Source organism: Epinephelus fuscoguttatus, linkage group LG10, assembly GCF_011397635.1.
Source record: "Epinephelus fuscoguttatus linkage group LG10, E.fuscoguttatus.final_Chr_v1".
Lineage (NCBI taxonomy): Eukaryota > Metazoa > Chordata > Actinopteri > Perciformes > Serranidae > Epinephelus > Epinephelus fuscoguttatus.
The window spans coordinates 21,677,708-21,698,496 of NC_064761.1; the positions used below are offsets into that span (position 1 = coordinate 21,677,708).

Genomic DNA, 20,789 nt, shown 5'->3' on the forward strand with positions numbered 1-20,789 from the left:
AAAGCAAGCAAACTCTCTAAAAACTCAGAAATCGTAGGACAACATATCGTCACTCCTAAGTCTTTATATGTCAACACCCAGTCAGTGGCCCTACACTTCAAAATTTGACATGCTACCCTTCTAGTGTCCGTTTTGGATGCTCAGGAACAGTATGTCAATTTATGCTCCTTAGGTGTATTATGTCTTATAAAAATACACTTTAGTTTTCAAAGAAATTTACAGTTTCTGGATGTTAAATGCAAACAGTAAGTCTTTTAAAAATAAACTAGGAATGTTGGTAAGAAAAAAAAACAACAACTGCTTTTTAGGTTTACCTCCTTAGGTTTAGGCAACAAAAGTATGTGGTCAGGTTTGGACAATCATCATGGTTTGGCTTTTAAAAAGTACGCAGTTATTAACATAATGTAACGTCATGTGACTTTGACGTAGATCTCTAGTATAGTATGCTACACATACAAACATACTAAGTTCTTATTAAAATAACTCAATTGACTTTTTGTTTCATACAGTTGATATACAGCAGGCTCCAAGGTCAAAGTCTGGAGTTTGTTTGATTGATTCTGTCTACCCTCTGTGGACTTCTTCACTTTTTACACTAAAAAAACATGTCGCTGCCTGGTGCATCTCATGCTGCCACAAAAGGGTGCCTCGATGCACTAGGGGCCACTAACCAAGTGCCAGTATTTGACAAGTTGGGAGTGAGACTGGATTGTGTGGGTATAGATTTTAGCTGTTTTTTACTTCTGAACCAATAAAATAATTAACATACTCATTTCTCCCCCAGGAAATTATTCCTGGAAGTCTGGAGAATGCTTTCAAACAAGATTTAGACCTTCTTGTTAGGGAATAAATTGAACAGAAAGTATAACTGCATGGTTAACTGAATATATGAAACATAAAAAACCCCAAGTAATTAAAAAAAACTCTCCTGGTCAAACAGTCCTGGTGACCCAAGTATTTCTAAAATCCTGGCTACTGCTCTGCTGAGTCAGAGTTACAAAGAGGATGAGAGCAATTTGTTAAATAAAGGCAGACGGAGTATGACTCATTTAGGTAATTCCATAAAGATGATTTTAAGTGTCTGACGGAGGATGTTGAGTGATGCTGCTGTTCTAATTAGTGCTGCATGGTTTATTGAAATACGTGCGTACAGTGGTAGAGTAAAACTTAATATCTTCAGCTGTTGGGAGTAAGGGGTTTAATTCCCATCAGGTTTGCTCATGCACTGTTTGGAAAAAAGAACCCACCTGACTGTTATTATTTTCAGCATCAGCAACAGATGAGATATAATTCTCTACTCATTTAACTGCTACGGATTTAGAAGGTGGGTGGGCAGCTACAGGTATTTGTCAGGCCGGTCTGACTGTACTATAGAAGCCACATGTTTGCATCAGGGTTGTGTGTGTGTGTGTGTGCAAGGGGTACACTGTAGCCCAGGTCATTCATCAGTTCAGGGGTGGCCTGGTGCTGAAAGGGCCACTGTTGAACTGCTTTGATTGATCTGTGCAGGAGATTGGCCATGGCCTGAAGAGGGGCATGTCGTTCTCTACTCCGCCTATGGTCAATTATATCAGTGGGGGTTGTGAGTAATGCGGTAGTTCAAAATACAGCCTTCTTTCTCTTCCTGGGAAAGAGCGAGACCTGCAAATCCTGCATAATTTTGACTCTATGTCCGGTCATTTTTCATTTTGTTGACTGTTACATAAGTAATCTGCTGCTTTTGGGATAATGCTGTGTGTACTGCCCATGGCATGGGTTCAAAAATCTGCATCAGAATTTTCTTTTATGTCCTTGTTGTTCTATATTTCCATATTTTATGTGGATTTGACTCGGTATACCTAAAAGGGTTCGGACTGGATTTTACTTTATTGTCAGATTATTCTGAAAAGTCTTGCATCGCCTCTGAATTATGACTAGCTCTATCATTTTCAGTCATGCTGACCCTAAAACAAATTTTGAGTTTTATAGACTGTAGGAAAAAGAAATGTCTTAGCTTTTTAATAAATGTGTTGTTTTTGTACTCCAATGTTAAGCAAAATACATCACATTACATAATGACTGTCACCAAGCCATCAGTTTGGGAAAAGGCCCTCAAAATCTCTAGTACAGTTGCTGCAAAGTTTTGTGACAGAGCCCATCAGTCTTCGCCACTGGGAGTGCATATTCGTACTCCAGCGGCTGTGCTGGGTTGAAAAATATACAGAAAAGCTTGGGGGCTGTTTTATTTTGTAGCCAGAAAGGTAACAAAAACAAGTATGCCCAACAACACAGAGCAGCAAAATGAGAAAATATTATTTATGTTGGAAGAACCGCGCTCTGTTTGACCAGCGAAGTTAGCAATGGACTTCACATGACAATGTTCACAACTTTAAAAACTTGTTTGATTATTTCGATCGCTGGACACTCACAGACTAAAAGAAGTAAATAATTGAGGAATGGACACATGTTTGGACATGATGACCGCTTCAAATGTAGAGAGTCAGCAATTTTTCCATGTCTATTGTTAACCATGCCAGTAAATCCAAATGAATTATACTGTGGTGCTCATGGTTTCAGTACCATGAACTGAACAATTGAATTGTGGAGAATCTTGCTGAGCTACCAATGTGAACCATGTCCACAATGACAAAATTTAAACACCTAACTTCACATTTTGATGCGTGATGCTAAGGCACTTAAGTGGGTCACCAGTGGCAGTCCTGGTGGGTTTAAAGAGGTTTTAATATGCAGAAAGCCAAGACTTTATTCTAAATCATATAAAAACCCACTGTCCCAGACCCTGCCTTGTTACTACAGCATTAAGCATTTCATTAATAATTCAGGAAGACATACAGGGAGGGAAAGTAACAGTTTCATATTCTGAAAGCCAAGACTATCTAAAATCTTAGACTCCCAAAATAACCACTATCAAGATGTTGACAGAAAGCCATGTTTATCCAGAAATGAGCCGTTGCAACATCTGTGTTGTGGTTTGTATCTCGCTGCTTTTATTTTGATAGCATGTTCCGGTTGTGTGTGGTGTTTGGGTAACGACTTTTGTTCCTCCGGAGGCACCCTTCCCACCTGCTGCGTCGAGGAGTGATTGGACTCACCTGTTTCTACTTTGCCAATCAAGACGCCTACTTTAAGCCTGCTGAGACACTCCTCGACGCCAGAGTATACAGAGAACCTCCGTGTGCCTCCCGTGCCCTCACAGCCCAGCACTCTCCGGACTTCTTTTGTGTTTTTGATGGACTCTGGCAGTTTTGGTTTTTTGTGGATTCACCTGCCCTTTGTGAAATAAATCATTGTTCAAACCTGCTCCGTTTCCGCTCCTGGGTTCCCTCTCTGCATCACATGTCACAGAATACTCTGGCCAACATGGACCCAGCGGAATCGGACCCCATCAAGGCTGCACTCGCTAGGCAAGGACTTCGGCTCGGACAACATGAGAATATGTTCCAGGGAATCATGGAGACACTCCAGAATCTCAGCGTTCAAGTCACCAATCTCACTGAACAGCTTCGCCCCTCGGACCACAGCGCCACCCCTGAACAGCCCTCTGTGAGTACTGCACCCTCTCCCCTGCCAGCCCCGGTTCCACCGCACCACAGCCCTCACAAAGAGCCCTATGTCCCTTCCCCCGAACCTTACGCCGGTGAGATTGGGGGGGCCAGAGGTTTTGTGTTACGATGTTCTCTGGTGTTTGACCAGCAGCCCCTTAGTTATCCCACAGATAGAGCTAAAATTGCTTACACTGTTAATTTACTCCGGGGTAGAGCTGCTCAGTGGGTTACAGCGTTATGGGAACAGGAATCCCCCATCCTATCCTCCTTTGATAATTTCACGGGTGAACTTTGTAGAATTTTTGACCACCCCTGGCAGGGACAGGAAGCAGCTAAGCGTTTGTTTTCTCTTGTTCAGGGTTCTAGATCAGTGGCTGATTTCTCTATTGATTTCAAGATTGCAGCTTCAGAGAGTGGGTGGGGTGAGCTAGAATTAAAGGGGGTTTTCCTAAGAGGGCTTTCCAGTGAGCTCAAAGATGAGCTAGCTTCCCGTGATGAACCTGACTCCTTAGAGTCGTTGATTTCTTTAGCCATCCGCATAGATAACAGACTCAGGGAGAGGCGTCAGGAGAGGAGGCAGACTAGCTCCACCAGAGGTAGAGAATTAGCGCCACCTGTAGTACAGTCAGCTTTCTCCGGCCTTCCCTCCCCACCTCAAGCCCATGCCACTCCCAACGATTCACCTGTTGAGCCCATGCAGCTGGGAGGGGTCCGGCTACATCCCAGCGAACGCCAGCGCCAAGTCAACCTGCGACTGTGCATCTACTGTGGCCAGGCGGGGCACTTCCTGGCTTCCTGTCCCCAGACGCCAAAAGGGCAGACTCACCAGTGAACGAGAGCGCACTGGTGAGTCAGACTTCCCCTACCCCTAGCTCTCCTGCTCGTATCACTGTCCCTTCCTGTCTGCTCTGGGGTCGGGAATCACTGCCATTGAAGGTGCTGATCGACTCTGGGGCTGATGAGAGCTTCATCCAAGATGAATTGGCCACCCAGCTCAACCTGCCCCTAGAGCCCTTGCCCATCCCTAGAAATGTCACCGCCCTTGATGGTAGATTAATGGCTCAGGTAAAGTTCCGCACTGTTCCTGTCACCCTAATCATCTCTGGTAACCACCGTGAAGACATTCAGCTGCTCGTCATTCCTTCCCCCCATGTTCCTCTGGTGTTAGGTCTCCCTTGGTTATTACTCCACAATCCCCAGATTGACTGGAAAGCCTCCAGAATTACCAATTGGAGTCCCCATTGTCACTCCCATTGCCTGCGTTCAGCCAATCCCTTCTCTCCTCGGCCCCCTGTGACACCTTCTACCCCTCCGGACCTCACCTCAGTGCCCCCTGAGTATCACAATCTGGCCCCCGTGTTCAGTAAGGAGTTGGCTCTCTCCCTTCCCCCTCATCGGCCCTATGACTGCTCCATTGACCTCCTCCCTGGCTCTCCCCTTCCCTCCAGTCGACTGTACAACCTGTCACGCCCAGAGAGAGAGGCTATGGAGGTGTACATCAAGGACTCGTTGGCCTCTGGACTCATTCGGCCCTCCTCCTCTCCGTTGGGGGCGGGGTTTTTCTTCGTCAAGAAGAAAGACGCCTCTCTACGCCCCTGCATTGATTTCCGTGGCCTCAATGATATTACCGTAAAGAATAAGTACTCTCTCCCTCTCGTCGACCCCTCCTTCGAGCCCCTTTGTTCCGCCACCGTCTTCACCAAGTTGGATCTCCGGAACGCGTACCATCTCATCAGGATCAAGGAGGGAGATGAGTGGAAAACCGCCTTCAACACACCTCTCGGACACTTCGAGTACCAGGTCATGCCTTTTGGTCTCACCAATGCCCCTGCAGTTTTCCAGGCCCTAATCAATGATGTGTTGAGAGACATGCTGAACCGCTTCGTTTTTGTCTACCTCGATGACATCCTGATTTTTTCCCGCACCCTCGAGGAGCACAGACAGCACGTTCGACTCGTCCTCCAGAGGCTTCTGGAAAACAAGTTGTACGTCAAACCCGAGAAATGTGAGTTCCACTCCGCCTCAGTTGGATTCCTCGGTTACATCATAGCCCGGGGCCAGCTACAACCTGACCCGGCCAAGATCCAAGCGGTCACTGACTGGCCAACCCCCTCGACCCGCAAAGAGCTCCAGAGATTCCTCGGGTTTGCAAATTTCTACAGGAGGGAATGGCCTCCTGGGAGATCGAGTCCATTGTCGCAGAGGCACAAGAGCGGCAGCCCGACCCTGGTACCGGACCCCCTGACCGGAGATTTGTACCCGACTCGGTCCGTTCCCAGGTTCTCCAGTGGGCCCATTCGTCGAAGCTCACTTGTCACCCCGGCTTTCACCGTACTCTCCAGTTCCTTCGTCAAAGTTTCTGGTGGCCCAGTATGAACCGGGACACACGTGAGTTCGTTGCCGCCTGCTCTGTCTGTGCCCGGGGAAAGACCTCCCATCAACCCCCCGCTGGTCTGTTACGCCCTCTGCCCATCCCTAGTCGTCCCTGGTCCCACATCGCTCTGGACTTCGTCACGGGGTTGCCCCCGTCAGAAGGTAACACAGTGATTTTGACTATTGTTGATCGATTCTCTAAGTCTGTTCATTATGTGCCACTCCCTAAACTGCCTTCTGCCCTCGAGACTGCCCGTCTATTAGTGAACCATGTCTTCAGGCTTCACGGGATTCCTCTCGACGTGGTGTCGGACCGAGGACCCCAGTTTGCGTCACAAGTTTGGAGGGAGTTCTGCAGGGCAGTAGGAGCCACGGCCAGTCTGTCATCAGGCTATCACCCCCAGACCAACGGCCAAACAGAGCGGGCCAACCAGAACCTGGAGTCGGCCCTTCGGTGCGTCGCTGTCCATCACCCAGTCTCATGGAGTTCCCAGCTCCCCTGGATTGAGTACGCCCATAACTCCCTCATCAGTTCGGCCACAGGTATGTCTCCTTTCATGTGTTGCCTGGGCTACCAACCCCCCCTCTTCCCAGAACAGGAGGCTGCAGTGGCGGTTTCGTCGGTTCAGGAACATCTCCGAAGGGTGAAAGAGGTGTGGAGGTCCGCCAGGGCAGCGCTCACCCGTTCCGCAGAGAGAAACAAGCGTCTCGCTGACGCCCACCGCTCTTCCGCTCCTGCCTACCGCCCGGCCAGATGGTATGGTTGTCGTCACGTGACCTCCCCCTGGATGTCGAGTCACGTAAGCTCTCCCCTCGCTTTGTTGGACCCTTTGAGATTTTGAAAGTGATTAACCCCTCTGTTGTCAAGCTCAGACTGCCGGATTCCATGAAGATCCATCCTTCATTCCATGTTTCCCTGCTGAAGCCTGTCAGCTCCAGTGAGCTCAGCCCTCCGACCGTCGCCCCGCCTCCCCCCGGCTCATTGACGGCCATCCCGCCTTCACGGTGTCTCGGATCTTGGATGTTCGCCCGCGGGGACAGGGGTTCCAGTTTCTGGTGGACTGGGAGGGGTACGGTCCTGAGGAACGGTCCTGGATCTCACGGGGCCTTATTCTGGATGATTTGCTGCTCCGGGAGTTCTACGCGGCTCATCCGGACAAGCCTGGGAGAACACCAGGAGGCGTTCGTTGAGGGGGGGGTACTGTTGTGGTTTGTATCTCGCTGCTTTTATTTTGATAGCATGTTCCGGTTGTGTGTGGTGTTTGGGTAACTTGACTTTTGTTCCTCCGGAGGCACCCTTCCCACCTGCTGCGTCGAGGAGTGATTGGACTCACCTGTTTCTACTTTGCCAATCAAGACGCCTACTTTAAGTCTGCTGAGACACTCCTCGACGCCAGAGTATACAGAGAACCTCCGTGTGCCTCCCGTGCCCTCACAGCCCAGCACTCTCCGGACTTCTTTTGTGTTTTTGATGGACTCTGGCAGTTTTGGTTTTTTGTGGATTCACTTGCCCTTTGTGAAATAAATCATTGTTCAAACCTGCTCCGTTTCCGCTCCTGGGTTCCCTCTCTGCATCACACGTCACAATCTGACTGCTTTTTGTATTTAAACATTACAAAAAATGCTGTTTTCTGAATTTTGGGCTGAAAATCTAAGAAAATTACAATATTGTGTATGTTTATCATTGAATTCCACTCAGTGGTGCATTTCACAGTAAAACAAAATGACCATTAGGGCATTTTATAATTATTAGCAGTGAACAAAAAGCTGAGGCTAATGGAAATGTCATTAGTTTTTGCAAGAACGTGATAATAAATCAAAGTGTTGGACAGCTGATATTTTTACCTGGTAATGGCTCTAGAGCAAAATCAAGGAATCACCAAAGTTATTAAAATTCATCCTACAGGGGACATAAGTGTCTGTACCGAATTTCATCGCAATCCATCCAATAATTTTTGAGACATTTTGGTCAAAACCCAGAAATGTCAACCTACTGGGGGCGCTAAAGTAACAGTCACAAAATCACCACAGTCATTAGGATTCATTCTCTTGGGACCATAAATTCCACTGCAATCCATCCAGTATTTGTTTAGCACCACATGCTGCTAGCATGTCTGAAAGTACAGCAATAATACCATCTGTTGTATGTCTGTGCAGACTTCACTCCATTCAGTGGGTTTGAATGGGAGGACAGGAGGGTAAAGTGGACACCTTGACTCTGTAATGAGTTGACGTAATTCTCTGTCTCCATTCTGGTCCTGTCCCCATAAAATCAGGAACTGCACCACAGTACAAGAAAGCGTGAGAAATGCGAGAAAAAGGGGGAGACAAGGTTGAATAATAGGAGTGGGGTAATTGATGGCTGCTGTGTGGGGTTGTGTGTGTGTGTGTGTCCAAATGTGTGACTCTCTGCAGAACCTGTGCCGGATGTCTGAGCTCTGGGAGCTGCTGCCAGAATGGACACACTCCTACACACTCTATCTCTCCTCAGCTTGACGTTTGCCCTTTGGGCCACATCGGACAACAAAAACATAAGTGACAAAACAACAACACGGTAAGTGAATTACATTTTGGGCGGAGGTTGATCCCAAAGCAGAACATATTGTTGATTCATCTTCTGAGACGTCAGTGTTTGGAAAAGGTCACGGTAATTGGAAACTAAAGCAGTCAACCTTGAGTTTTTTTTCCATATCCCTGTCTTTCAAAATCAATTCAAACAACTTTAAATTGATGATGTCACTATTTTGACCACAGCAACAGTTTGATCTTCAAGAGTCATGCTGCCAACTCATACTTTAAAGAGAATTCTGAATTCAGTGAGGGGCACTTGAATCAAAAGATTAAACCTGTTTCCTTTGGACCCCCAGTTTGATAGATTGAAGTAGATTTCAAAGCAGTTGGGTGAGGGAATCATTTCCCTTTGGCAAAACTGAGCAAATTGAAAACCTGCATTACTTGGTTACCTTTTGACAGGATCTCTGATCTCGGTTTAGGTGGCAGTTATTACGTTGTGACCCTTTATCCGAAAAGTTCAAACAGGGGACATGAAGAACTGATCTGTAATTACAGAATGGTGCCTCCTGTTGGGAGAAAGACGCCCCAGTTCTGAAATTGCTATTCAGAGTTATTCAGAACTGTGTTGTGCAACACCTAAAACTGGGCTAGACGAGCAATATTGTCAAAACTTTTCCACCTCTTGTGAATTCCAAAATGTATGTTAATACACCCAAATTATCAAAGCTTAGTCTAATTTAGGTGATCAAATAGATGTTAGATGAAAGATGAAAAACCCAGTCAGTTGTTTAAATATCTATTGATATACATATGTGTGTGTGTGTGTGTGTGTGTGTGTGGGGGGGGGGGGGGGGTAAACAGCAAACAAAAGTTACACACACAAGCCCTTAGCTATTAGGGCTCTGATAAAGACATTTAATTTAATATGAAGTCAGCCATCTGCCTTTTTATTTTACATACACCTAAGTAATCCAAAAGTCTTGTTCGGAATTCAGAATGTGGCCCTGTAAACTGTACATATTGTTTATAGTAATTTTTTTTTTTTTTTTTCATTTTGGCAATAAACCAGATTCTGATTCTCATTATTCTAAACCAGCGTCCATTGACAGAAAATTCACAATGGCTCTCAAAACTCCACTTAACACCAGTTCCTGTTAAGGACTCAAAGAATAGAGACAGGAAGCTCATCTCAATCCACCCACCTAAATTGTTATGGTGCTGAGGGGTGTGTATGTGTGGGTGGGGGTAGGGTAGGGGGGTCAAGGTAGAAGACAAGGTCATTCTCCAGCCCTTAGATAACATAGCTTGTGATCTGCCCATTTCAAACAAATACAGCTGAGTCATAGTTGAGGAAACTGTGACCAATAGAAGGACAGATGTAGACTACGGAACACCACAGGTTAACACTGACTCAAAAACCCAAACAATGACTTCATCAAAGGAGGGAGGTGGTGGACTGTAGCTCTATGACATTACATCAATGTCAGATGCTCAAATTTAATTTACAATTCGCGGAAATTTGACTGTAGACAAAACTTTGATTAAAACGGATATCAAATTATCTTGTGTACCATTACAGTGAGCCTTCAGTTGTGAAACCCAAAGAGGAGGTAACTAATTTCCCACTCAACTGTCCTTACTCAAGGTAACCGCAAAGCAAAACACTTGTGCGAGCTCCACACAATCTCTGGTGAATCAGGTCTGAATATTGTGGAGTTACTGGAGTTTCCCGTTCAAACAAGTAGCATGTAAGAAGCGTTCTCACCTATAGGAAATACTCTGTTTGGTTTAGGCAAGGGGTAGCACCTGGGTAGAGCAAGCAGGAGGCAGGACATTTGGTCATAAACAACTATGTCTCTTGGTGCGCCTCTAATCTGTCTGACGATTCTGGCTTCAGCCCTTGCCAAAAAAAGTTCCTGAATCTTGTCATCTCTCCAGTTAGACATTTTCATTGCCGTCTTCATGTAAATGACCCTTCTTCTTCACCTTTGGATATTGTTTTCTTCCTGTTTCGTACAAGCTCCATGATAGAAACATCATTAACATGCCCACTCATTGACTGTGATTTCTAGGTACAACCACCTGCTCTTTTTACACATGGGCTTAGTACGAAATTACACAGACTTTGTACTAAGGAGCTGGCAGGGTAAAGTTTCTTTAATGTCCAATCAAGCTGATTTGTACATTTGCGTTCTCACTTGAAGCTCTTCCAGGTAATGTCTAAATAATTTCAAGTTTTCAGTGCATGTGTGAAAGGGGCTCTACTCAACAGTGCATGGGGATCAAATTTTGGTTGGAATATTGTATCTTAAGGTTGACCAAACAATTAAACAATAAAATAGGCCCAGAAATGCAAGATACAACACCAATAGCTGTATTTAGAATGCTTGTGTTTTAGGGTGTTTTATTCTAAAGGTCTTGAAAATAAAACCCTACTTCGGCCCAGACTTTAGCAACTGTAGTTGGGTCGAAGTCTTTTCACAAGCGTCTGGGCTGGAGTCCAAGGCAAAAGCTCCCATCCCCCTCCCTTGCAATTTTTTATGTGCAGGAGTTTTTAACAAAGCTCTTGGAATATGCTTTTTTTACACAAGGTTATGATCTTTAATTACCTTTCCTGGATGGGTGCTCCATGATTTTTGGTTTCCAAAGCGTGTTCATTAATGCATTTGTATACTCAGGAAGAGCTAATTGCATCTGTCTCTCCCACGCTCCCTCAACCTTTTAAAGAGAGCTTTATGTTAGAAGAATCATAGATCTTCATGAGAACTGCTAATGTTTGCAACCACCAAGCTGCTGTATACTGTATCAGTATGACAAAAACCTGGTGTCTATCTGATCCTTGCCAACCAGGATCTTCATCAGCCGTAGAAAATCCAATGGCTTCAGACTATAGATGATACATATGATGCTGTTCTGTTCGTTCCTAACATATGAGAACTAAACTGTTTGTAATTCACTAGTAACCCCAGCCATAATGTCACTACTTTTTGGTGAGTGATGGAAATGTAATTTCTGTTTTTGAGCCTTAATGACAAATGAAGGCAGTAGTGGTGCCAATAGAGGAAGTAACATGCCTTTCTGGTACAACTTTGGTTTGCTAAGTCAAAAGATGACACTTAACTTAAGATAACTAATGGATGCCCCCACATGCAATGCAGGCTTCCTCTTGATGAAGTGAATTAAATTATCTCCCCCTATTAAACTGTATCATAACACCTTAATCCTACAAATAGAAACCTTTGTCTTCAGTAGGTATTTTGAATATCCTCCCATTTTAGAAATGTAATCTGGCACTGGGTGAAGTTACAGCTTCATCCGCCCATACCAACTCTCCCAACCCCATTCTTATTAACCTGGAGCCTCTATGTTTATCATGAAGTCAACATCTGTCCAGCTTTCCACCTTAACTGCCAAAGAACAAAGGCTTTTCCATTACTGCCCTGGGAAAGTGAACAATTATTTGGGCATCAGCAGTACACATAGTTGTGTAACGTAAAAGACACTTAAGGGTTTGGGAACTTTTTTTTAATTAATTTCATGTTCATGTCATTTTACTCAAAAATGAATATAACAGTTTGTTACAATATTGGGCTCTCAAGAATGTGTCATGAATCAAAATGTTAAGTTTCTGGACTTACGCTCTCTCCTTGCCGTAAACCTATTCTGTATCCTTATACCCTATTCTCTGGGTTTATCCTTTTTTGTTACCCCCCTAAAGGAAGCAGGATTAGAAGCCAACAACCTAAAGATGACCAGGGATTTCCATCTTGGTAAGGAGATGACACCTATGCCCTTGTGATATCCCCTTGTGTGATAAGTGACATCATTGGTCATGTTATGATGTCAGTCTGACGGATGTAGTTATATAGGATCGCACTCATCAAGGGTTCACTGTCTAATTATGGCAGCGTATTACCATGACTGTCATCCGGAGACGATAGGTGATCCCCACATGCTATCCTGCCATTAGCAGCATCAAATTAGCCTGCTAGCTCTTAGCCAAACATAAATCCTCACTTGAGCGCCCCAAGTTGAGAATAAGAAGGCAAACCATTCTTCAATATGTCTGTACAGCACCCCAGTGTCCATGTCTGGAGATTTATTACAGGTCCCATTTGCTTTTCAACCTCTCCAGGACCCCTAGTAAATCGCCAGGCAAAGCCTTGACTTAGCAACTAATGATCCAACATGAAAAGAGACAGAGGAATTATGTCATTTGAACCTGGCTCAAAGTTGTTGACTTGGAAACCTCAGTGGCCCAATAGAGCTTCGGAGGGCAAGAGAAATACAGCAGCAAAAAGACAGATGGGCAGGCTTGCAGTGCGTCAGCTTCTGTACTTCCTGAACTATGGGAAACCCCTTCACACATTGAAACATCCTGAGGATTCCCTGCTAGCATTTACCTGCCCAGCACTTAGCTGCTTCAGGGAACTGGTTTTTATTGTGAGATCCCATGTTAAAACTACTACGCTGGTTTCTATTTTTGGTGGGCGCATACTGGGCTGGGTATTGCGATGTTGCAACCAAAATAACTCAATAAAGTTTTAGTGGGAAAGTTTAATACCTATGCGGCTCTTGTGTGGTCTCCTTTTCATGATAAAGGCCTCATTTTCCACTCAAGTTCTGGAAACTCAAGCTCTAACACAAGCTCTACAGTAACTTCAGTGAAGTTATTTGGTTCTGCATAGAGGCCTCATGCCAAGTTTCTGGAGAGAGCCTGCTACTGGACAATCCCTTTGCTGGCACATGTCCTAACTAGGCTGGGAAAAGGTTCTCCTCTGACTCCCAAGGCCGTAATATGGTATTGTGATACTGTAGTCTTACAATTTAAGTCAGAATATAAACATTGATTTACCTTTTTATAGTCTTTTGCTCGCAAATAGTTCTTTTTTATCACTTCTTGTTTTAAACTGCATCAGGATTTTTGGTGCATACAACTGAACTTGTAATGAATGCATAACATGTAGTGGAGTTTGCAGAACTTCACCTGAAAGTGGTTGACCTGCTTGTGCTCTCGTTTTGCACATGACAAGACTTTTTCTGAACACATCATTGAGCAAGAAGAATTTAAAATAGAAGAACAAAGGTGATACTGTTGAGTAAATAGGAAGATCTAATGTTCCACATCACACAAAAGCCATTAAAATTCTCATTGAGATTCTGATTCTGATAAGGCACCGGAGGAGAACCGTGCAATACACACTGTATTTTGTGGGATCTCATTTTGACTACACAGACACTGATTTATAGAGCAAAGACATACCACCAAGATGCAGAGATAAGGGCTTGTAACACTGTTTATTTTGATGTATAAACATGAAATCTGTCGGACTTGTCTTTACTTGCTTAATATAACTGCAGATTAGGGTGAGAGGTAGAAAAAATGCAACTGAGATCTCTTACCATCAGACCACTTATCATTAACCACATCTTGGCGCCACCCACACAGAGGACAAGCTTGCTCTTTGTGCTGTTTCTCCAACAGGTATAATTACATTTTGACGCATTTATCACAACATAAACTGGAAATAGTGTCAATTGTTATTTATTGTGCATGGAAAGGTGGCCAAGTAATTGTCTTAGGACATTAATGACCTTGACAGTAAGCTATCTTGTATGGCTTATCTCTGTATGGTGGAAGAACCATACTTGGTTAGATAATGAGAGGTAAGTTTTTCAAACACAAGAAAATTTCAAGTGCTTCACATAAGATATGAAAAACTTTAAATCAACATTAAAAACATACAATCAGGGCAGTAGAGATTGACCCCACGTGCTACATCTTTCTTAGAGACTAGTCCATACCTATTGGTAGCTTTGTCACCTTCTACCTATGCCAATCCTCAATGCCTATGTGCAGTTTCACATAGATTGACCACATCAGTGAGTAGAAAAACGTGGGACAGACAGAATGACTGACAGAATGACACGCTGACAGTGTCCGTTATTATGTACAGCATACCATACCATGACTTAGTCATACCAAAAATTACAAGAAAAGAAAAACATGTGGCCACAGGGGGAGCCACAGCGATCGGTCGCATTTTAGCTGTTTTTAAGCATTTTTCTGTTGTTATAGCGCCACCCAGTTGCCTATTAGAGTTAAATTTCTCCAGTCACCTTGAGGCGTCCTGTTCTACATATCTACCAAGTTTAGTAAAAATCAATATAGCGGTTAGGCCTAGATAAGAAATTAGCTCTCTAGCGCCCCCATTGTGTTTGATGGGGTCAATAATGGAGGGGTCCCCTCAGATTATGTGTGGTCATATGCCTACAAAGTTGCGTGGTGATCGGTGAAACCGTTGAAATGTTACACACCTTTATGTGATGAGCCACGCCCTCCGCAATATTCATTGCCTTATAGAAGCTCAGTTTTAGTAAGTTTTCCAACTTTTGCCAAGAGGGAACTTTAGATATTGCTCCCTAGATTATGTTCACTGAGTTTCATGCAGATAGGTCAAACTTCCTAGGAAGAGATCGATTTTAAGTGTTTTTCAAAAAATTAAAAATGGCAGAAAATCTATATAACCAGAAGTTATGGGTTCTTGAGGCAAATTTGTTTCTCAAGAGGAGAGGCATCTCTGTGCAATGTTTCATATCTCTACGACATACAGGGCATAAGATATGATCATTCAAAGTTTGCCATTTCAATCGGTTGCTATAGCGCCCACCTTTGGCCAACTGATGTAATATTGCTTCATTCACATCCTCCCATGACCCTCTACCACTGTGCCAAATTTCACGTGGATTGACCAAGTCAGTGAAGAGAAAAACGTGGAACAGACACACAGATACACCCAGAGACAGAGTTTTAGTCATTATATAGTAAGATGAGCATGCAGCTGCAGCATCTCAGAAGAACTACAACCCAGAAGAAAGCTGAGCACATGACAACACTGTGAGTTGATGGTGCTGATGTTCAATAACAATCTCCCATGCTGCCCAATACTGGCCTCATGATGGTCTGACAAAGATTGATCCAGAGTCATACCTCTGAACAATGGCTTGTGTGCCCGCCTTATTCCCAATGTAAACCTGATGGGAAAGCACTATTCTACTTCTCGCCACTCTACCCCTCTGAGTCACATCAGTGCAGAAGATAAAGCAGGAAACAAGTCCCTGTTAAAGTGGGTTGTACCTTTAATGGGTTTCCTGTCTATAACCTCGTGTCACTGTCCACAATCCTTTATGGGCGGGGGCTGCCCCTCTAATCTCTGATGATTCAAATCACCAGTTGAGAAGCCCCCGAGTGGACTCGCAGTTTATCAGGTGACTCACCACTCTTTTTTGAGACATGTCATTGTGCACAGAGTAATACAGGATAACACCATGGCAGACTGTAAGCTTTCATCTCAAAATGACCCTAACCCTAACTACAAAACTAACTGTTACCGAAACAAAGACGGGTAACGGAATTTTACTACTGATTTGGGTTTAAATGGTTTCGAATAATATTCAGCTCTACTTAACTGAGCTGTAATGCAATGCCACATGCGCTCAGTTGTCCCACACTGTATCCATAGCAGGAGATATTTGAGTCAAAGCAATAGTCAAATGCTAGAGCAGACCTGTACCTCATACATTCCGCCCATCAGCATGCATTTGTTTTGATCGCCTTCAAAAAAATAAAATAAAATAAAACACAGGCCGCATTCTATTTTGGATCTGGTTCCTTTTCCATTTGTGAAGTTAACTTTAGCCACAACCTTGATTTGCAAAACAGCCCTGTAAACTTCAACCTTAATAGACCACAAGTAATTGTGCATGAGTGTGCATTGATGGAGCATTTGTTGCAGTTTTCTTAACTGCTTCTCTACCTTTTGATGACAGCAGCATCAAGAGTAGTTCTTGCTGTACTATTTCAATGTCAGGATAACCCCAGTGATTCTGTCAGGGGCTCTCCACACCTAGAAGAAGGTTTGAAGTTACCCAATGGATTGTGACTGCTGCCCCTTAACTCCTCTGCTCTGCTACAGCCTGTGGGGGGTATTGATAGGCTACACAAAACGCCGGTATTTCCACTCTTGTTATTGTCAAGGCTTCCCTATGCCAGTCATACCAAGGTGATTGTCAGGCTTCATAAAGTCAATGCTTCTTTCATCCATATACCTGGATATGGCCGAGCATATGGAATAGGAAGGAATATTGAAAATCATCCCAGGGGACGAAGATTCCTGAAATGTTTGCTCCAAAGCGCTCAGAGGGGTAAAATCTTGGCTTCGCACTGGACCTGTGCTTAGGTTGCAATAATTACTATACATATATTCATAAAGTGCTTTGTATTTTGGAGGCAGGCTATAGGCTTTGAGTCACAGACTTACTGGATGGCGCTCAGCGCTGCTGCCTGGGGGTTCAGGTTGCCAAGGAAATTAGCATTCCCTCCTGTAAAGCCTTTTGGTGTGAAATATGCACCGAAAAGCACCCTAGATTTCTTCATCTGAAGAGGGGGCGCACACACGTTGCATTGAAAAGAGAAGTGGACAAAACATATTGGACAGATACAGTATGTGAAAATTTCAATGTGACAACTCACTCCCACACTAAAACCCTTAAACCATAGGCTACTGCAACATTTTAGATCAGCGAAGCCTGCTGATGCACTGACTGCAACACTGTATTCCAATTGCATCATGTTCCTTTAGCGTCACAGGAAGAGGAAGGTGTAGGAATTGCTCACATTATTTACACTTCATTACAATGGAGTCTATGATTAAGTTGATTTACTTGAATTCATTATTCCGAAGAAGGCTGTTTGGACTGATGCCATCCCCAGGATCTTGAAGGGTAGCTGGTTTCGTGAATGAATCACCCAGCATGAAAAAAGTAACACACATCCTCTGAGGTGAGTAATCAGAGGAAACAGTGCGCAGAGGGAGAGATCTCAAGGTTTTTGTGTTCACGTGCACATGTTCAGACTGGTGTTAACAATGCAAATGTATCAGGCTTGTGATGTAATTGGAGGACAGGTTATTTGTTGTAGAGGTAGATTGGATCTGGTAACAATGCATAAGAGATCATAGATGTTGATGATGTTACTGCCTCTAAAGTCCAGATTTTATTTTTAAGCTTCAGTTTAGGACTAGATGTTACAATCCCTGCTACACATACTTAAGACTATGAGCGGGAGAAAAAGTGCCGTCTGGGGGTCCGAGCGGGAGCCAAAGGGTTAGGTGGATAGAAAAGTAGGAAAGAGCAAAGGTGTGGACTGAACTCTCCCCCACTGGAGCGGGCCATACACTCTACCTCCCCCTACTCCCTCATTTTGATGAGGGAAGAGAGGGGAGTAGAAAGAAGAAACTTACAGAAAAACGTTCCTAGCTTTAATTGAGGTGGAGTTTAACTGGTCGATTGTTGATGCACATACTTGCAATTCTGGAACAGAATTGGAGAAAATGTGGTGTAACTACATCCACAACAACAGAGAGGAATAATATATAATATCAGGTCAGATAATAATACTCAGGTGGATGATGGTGACAAAGCCAGGAGGGTAACTCCAGTGGAGAGAAGCAAATCTGTCTTTACGTTGCCAAATTTCGCAACAAGTAGATCAATAAAACGCATCGGACTCCGTGTGCAAGGTTTTTGTGCCGTGTTTTCAGATGACAGATTTAAAAAAAAAAAAAACGCATACAAACAATACAGACACTTGATGTGCAAAGGCCTTTACTCAAGAAAATTGGGTATTTGTAAGTATCTAAAATTAATCAAATAATTATTTTAATCATAAATAAACTAAAAGTGAAATATTATTACACTAAAAAATTGTTGCTCCACCTCATTTAGTGTGCACTGCAGTAAACAATGTAATACAAAACTCCTGAACTCCTTGAGTGGAAAAAAACTTCAGCTCACAGCTGAAAAACGCCCCACGTCATCTCTTTTATCGTCATCTTTTTTCCCATTGTCCAGTCAGATGATTTGAGAGGCGGGCCTTCTGTGGTGGTCATGACAACAAGTTTACAGTTTGTAAACAATGGAGGAGAAACTGGTGGGGGAGGTTGCTGGATACCCAGAGCTATACGGCCCGAGGATAGACAGCAGGTTGTCAAACTGCCCCTGAGTCATCCTAAAATATGCCTGGAAACGGCCCTGGAAAAGGCGAAGCTCAAGGACCAACTGGTGGTACTCCCCATGATCCACCCTCTTTTTTAGGGTCTCATGTACCCACACAGATCTCTGTTTCCCTGTACCCAACAAACTATTTGCTGACAGCTTCTCCCTCTGCCTGTCCATTTTAGGAAGTAGTTACTAATTATTGGGGGGTGAAGGGGGGGGGTGGGGGGTGGGGGGGGTGGGGGGTGGGGGGTGGTGTTGGTCAATTACACGAAAGGGTTATTATGAGGACGTGATGGGGTGGTTGCCTGGCAACAATAAAAAGACACAGTAAGCGTTTTTTTCTGTGTGATCGGGACCTTAGAGGGTTCAGTGTATTGCTAATGGAAAGTTCAGCAGGGTTGACTTGCCAACACAAAGGCACGTTGAAGCAAAAGTAGGCGTGATGATGCATACACTCTAAGGGATGACGTATTTGCAGAGAGATAGCTCTAATTGATGACCCTCCTTCTACAATTGTCTCCCCTCTCAGGTGTTGTAATGCTGGGTGTTCCTGAAACCTGCAGTCTGTGGGCTGAGAGAGTATCGAAGTAACTCCCAAAAAAAAAAAAAAAAAAAAAAAAAATTCACACTGCTCTAAGTGTGTTTAAGTAACGAACCAACATACTCATCTGTCTGCCCTATGACGTTATGCTTTGTTGACCATAATTGGAGGTGGAACCTTTCGTTGCACCTTCTTCACATGCCCCAAAGAAAGTAAACATTTGCATATGAAAACGAGGTTAGCCTCCTTGATTAAATTAGGTGTTGCATGATTGAGTCACAATGTTCCACATCACTCAGACCCAACACAAAGAAAAATGCCAAAACCCACATGGTCAAAAGGCGGGGTTTACACGACCTCTGATATGAGTAGCCATAGATATTCCCAGCACGCACCTCTTCACAAAAGGAAACGAGGGAAAGAATCCCGGCTTCTTTTACTTGAGGACCACACGGCCCTGGGTACAAAACAAGGCGACCAATAAAAATGAATGCCAAAAAAGGAAGGAAAAATAGCCATTGACATGTTGCGCCAGACTGAGAGAAAGTAGCATTGTTTTGTTGTTTTTGTTTGTAACAGCAGGGGTGGACTTCCAGCAAGGACTGAGGCACTTCACGTGCTTCGCTTTAACCACTAAAAGAGCAAAGAGAGAGCCAAAATTCGGCCTGAACGGCTCTAGAGGTCTTTGAAGTCATATAAAGCCACCTCATCGATCACTGATTCAAAGGCCTTTTTTTCCTCCTCCTTTCTCCTTCCCTCTCTTTTCACTCTCGGGAAGCTTTTGTTTATTGTACAAATGAACCTGTTATAGGGCTCCTTCACTTCCCCGGAAAAAAAGTCAAAACACAAATTCTCAGATGGACTGCATTACATAAATCTGGTATTTTTATGTGAAGGCAAGGCTGGTCAACACATAATGATTTTCACAACCCCTGAAATGAATGCACTGACCCAGCTGAAGTATGTCTACTTCAATTTGAATTCCTAAAACCAGTTTAATCCTGGACAGGTCTTACTTCACATCCTCATCTGTGACATTTCCACTTTTACAGTCTTGTGGATTGGACTGAGGACACTGGTTTGACTATGAAAATGTTTTAACTTTTCCCACAACCGTAATAAAGGTGTTTAAAGGTTTATTTTTACGCTCTCAAAGATTTATTTACATTTGTATTGATGTGCATGAAGTAAACTGAGCTGAGTATTTTTAAAAGATCTGTTACCTATAATTATAAAAATCTCATTGCGATTGAGGCGTATCATTTACGAGCAATTATTTAACACACCCTAGTTTTACGATGACAACTTACTGGACATGAGAGCCAAGCCTCTTTGTGTATATTTAGCAACAAGGAAACGATTAAGTCTACTGACGACATTAAAAGTAGGTTTAACGTGGAAAGATGTAAGATGGGAGAGAGGGTGGTAGGTGGGAATGTCGGAGTGCCTTAATGGTGTGTTAAATGATTTACAAAACCATCCTGTGAAAATGGAGCCCAGCTGCACTACTGCAGGAGCACAACAACCTGTTGGATTTGCAGTCAAAGCCAGAGGGTTGTAATTATAATTGCAGTTCTACCAATTTCTGATGACACATAAATATCAAGGTCTGGGTGTACCCTCTATAAAAGTATGGTACACCCAAATCTTTTCTTTGAATTTTTTTGTGAGAATATTGAGTGATGGCCAAACTATGGAAATCATCCAGTATTCATAGAGCTATAGTTACAGCTGTAACTACTTCATACACATTTAGA

General features: G+C 43.7%; 1 protein-coding gene across 2 annotated transcripts in view; it reads right to left on the bottom strand.

Moving 5' to 3' along the window:
* The window catches only part of alpi.1 (alkaline phosphatase, intestinal, tandem duplicate 1), a 135,561-nt gene that overhangs the window by 48,431 nt on the left and 66,341 nt on the right, over window positions 1–20,789 (bottom strand). The gene's annotated exons all lie outside the window — the stretch shown is intronic.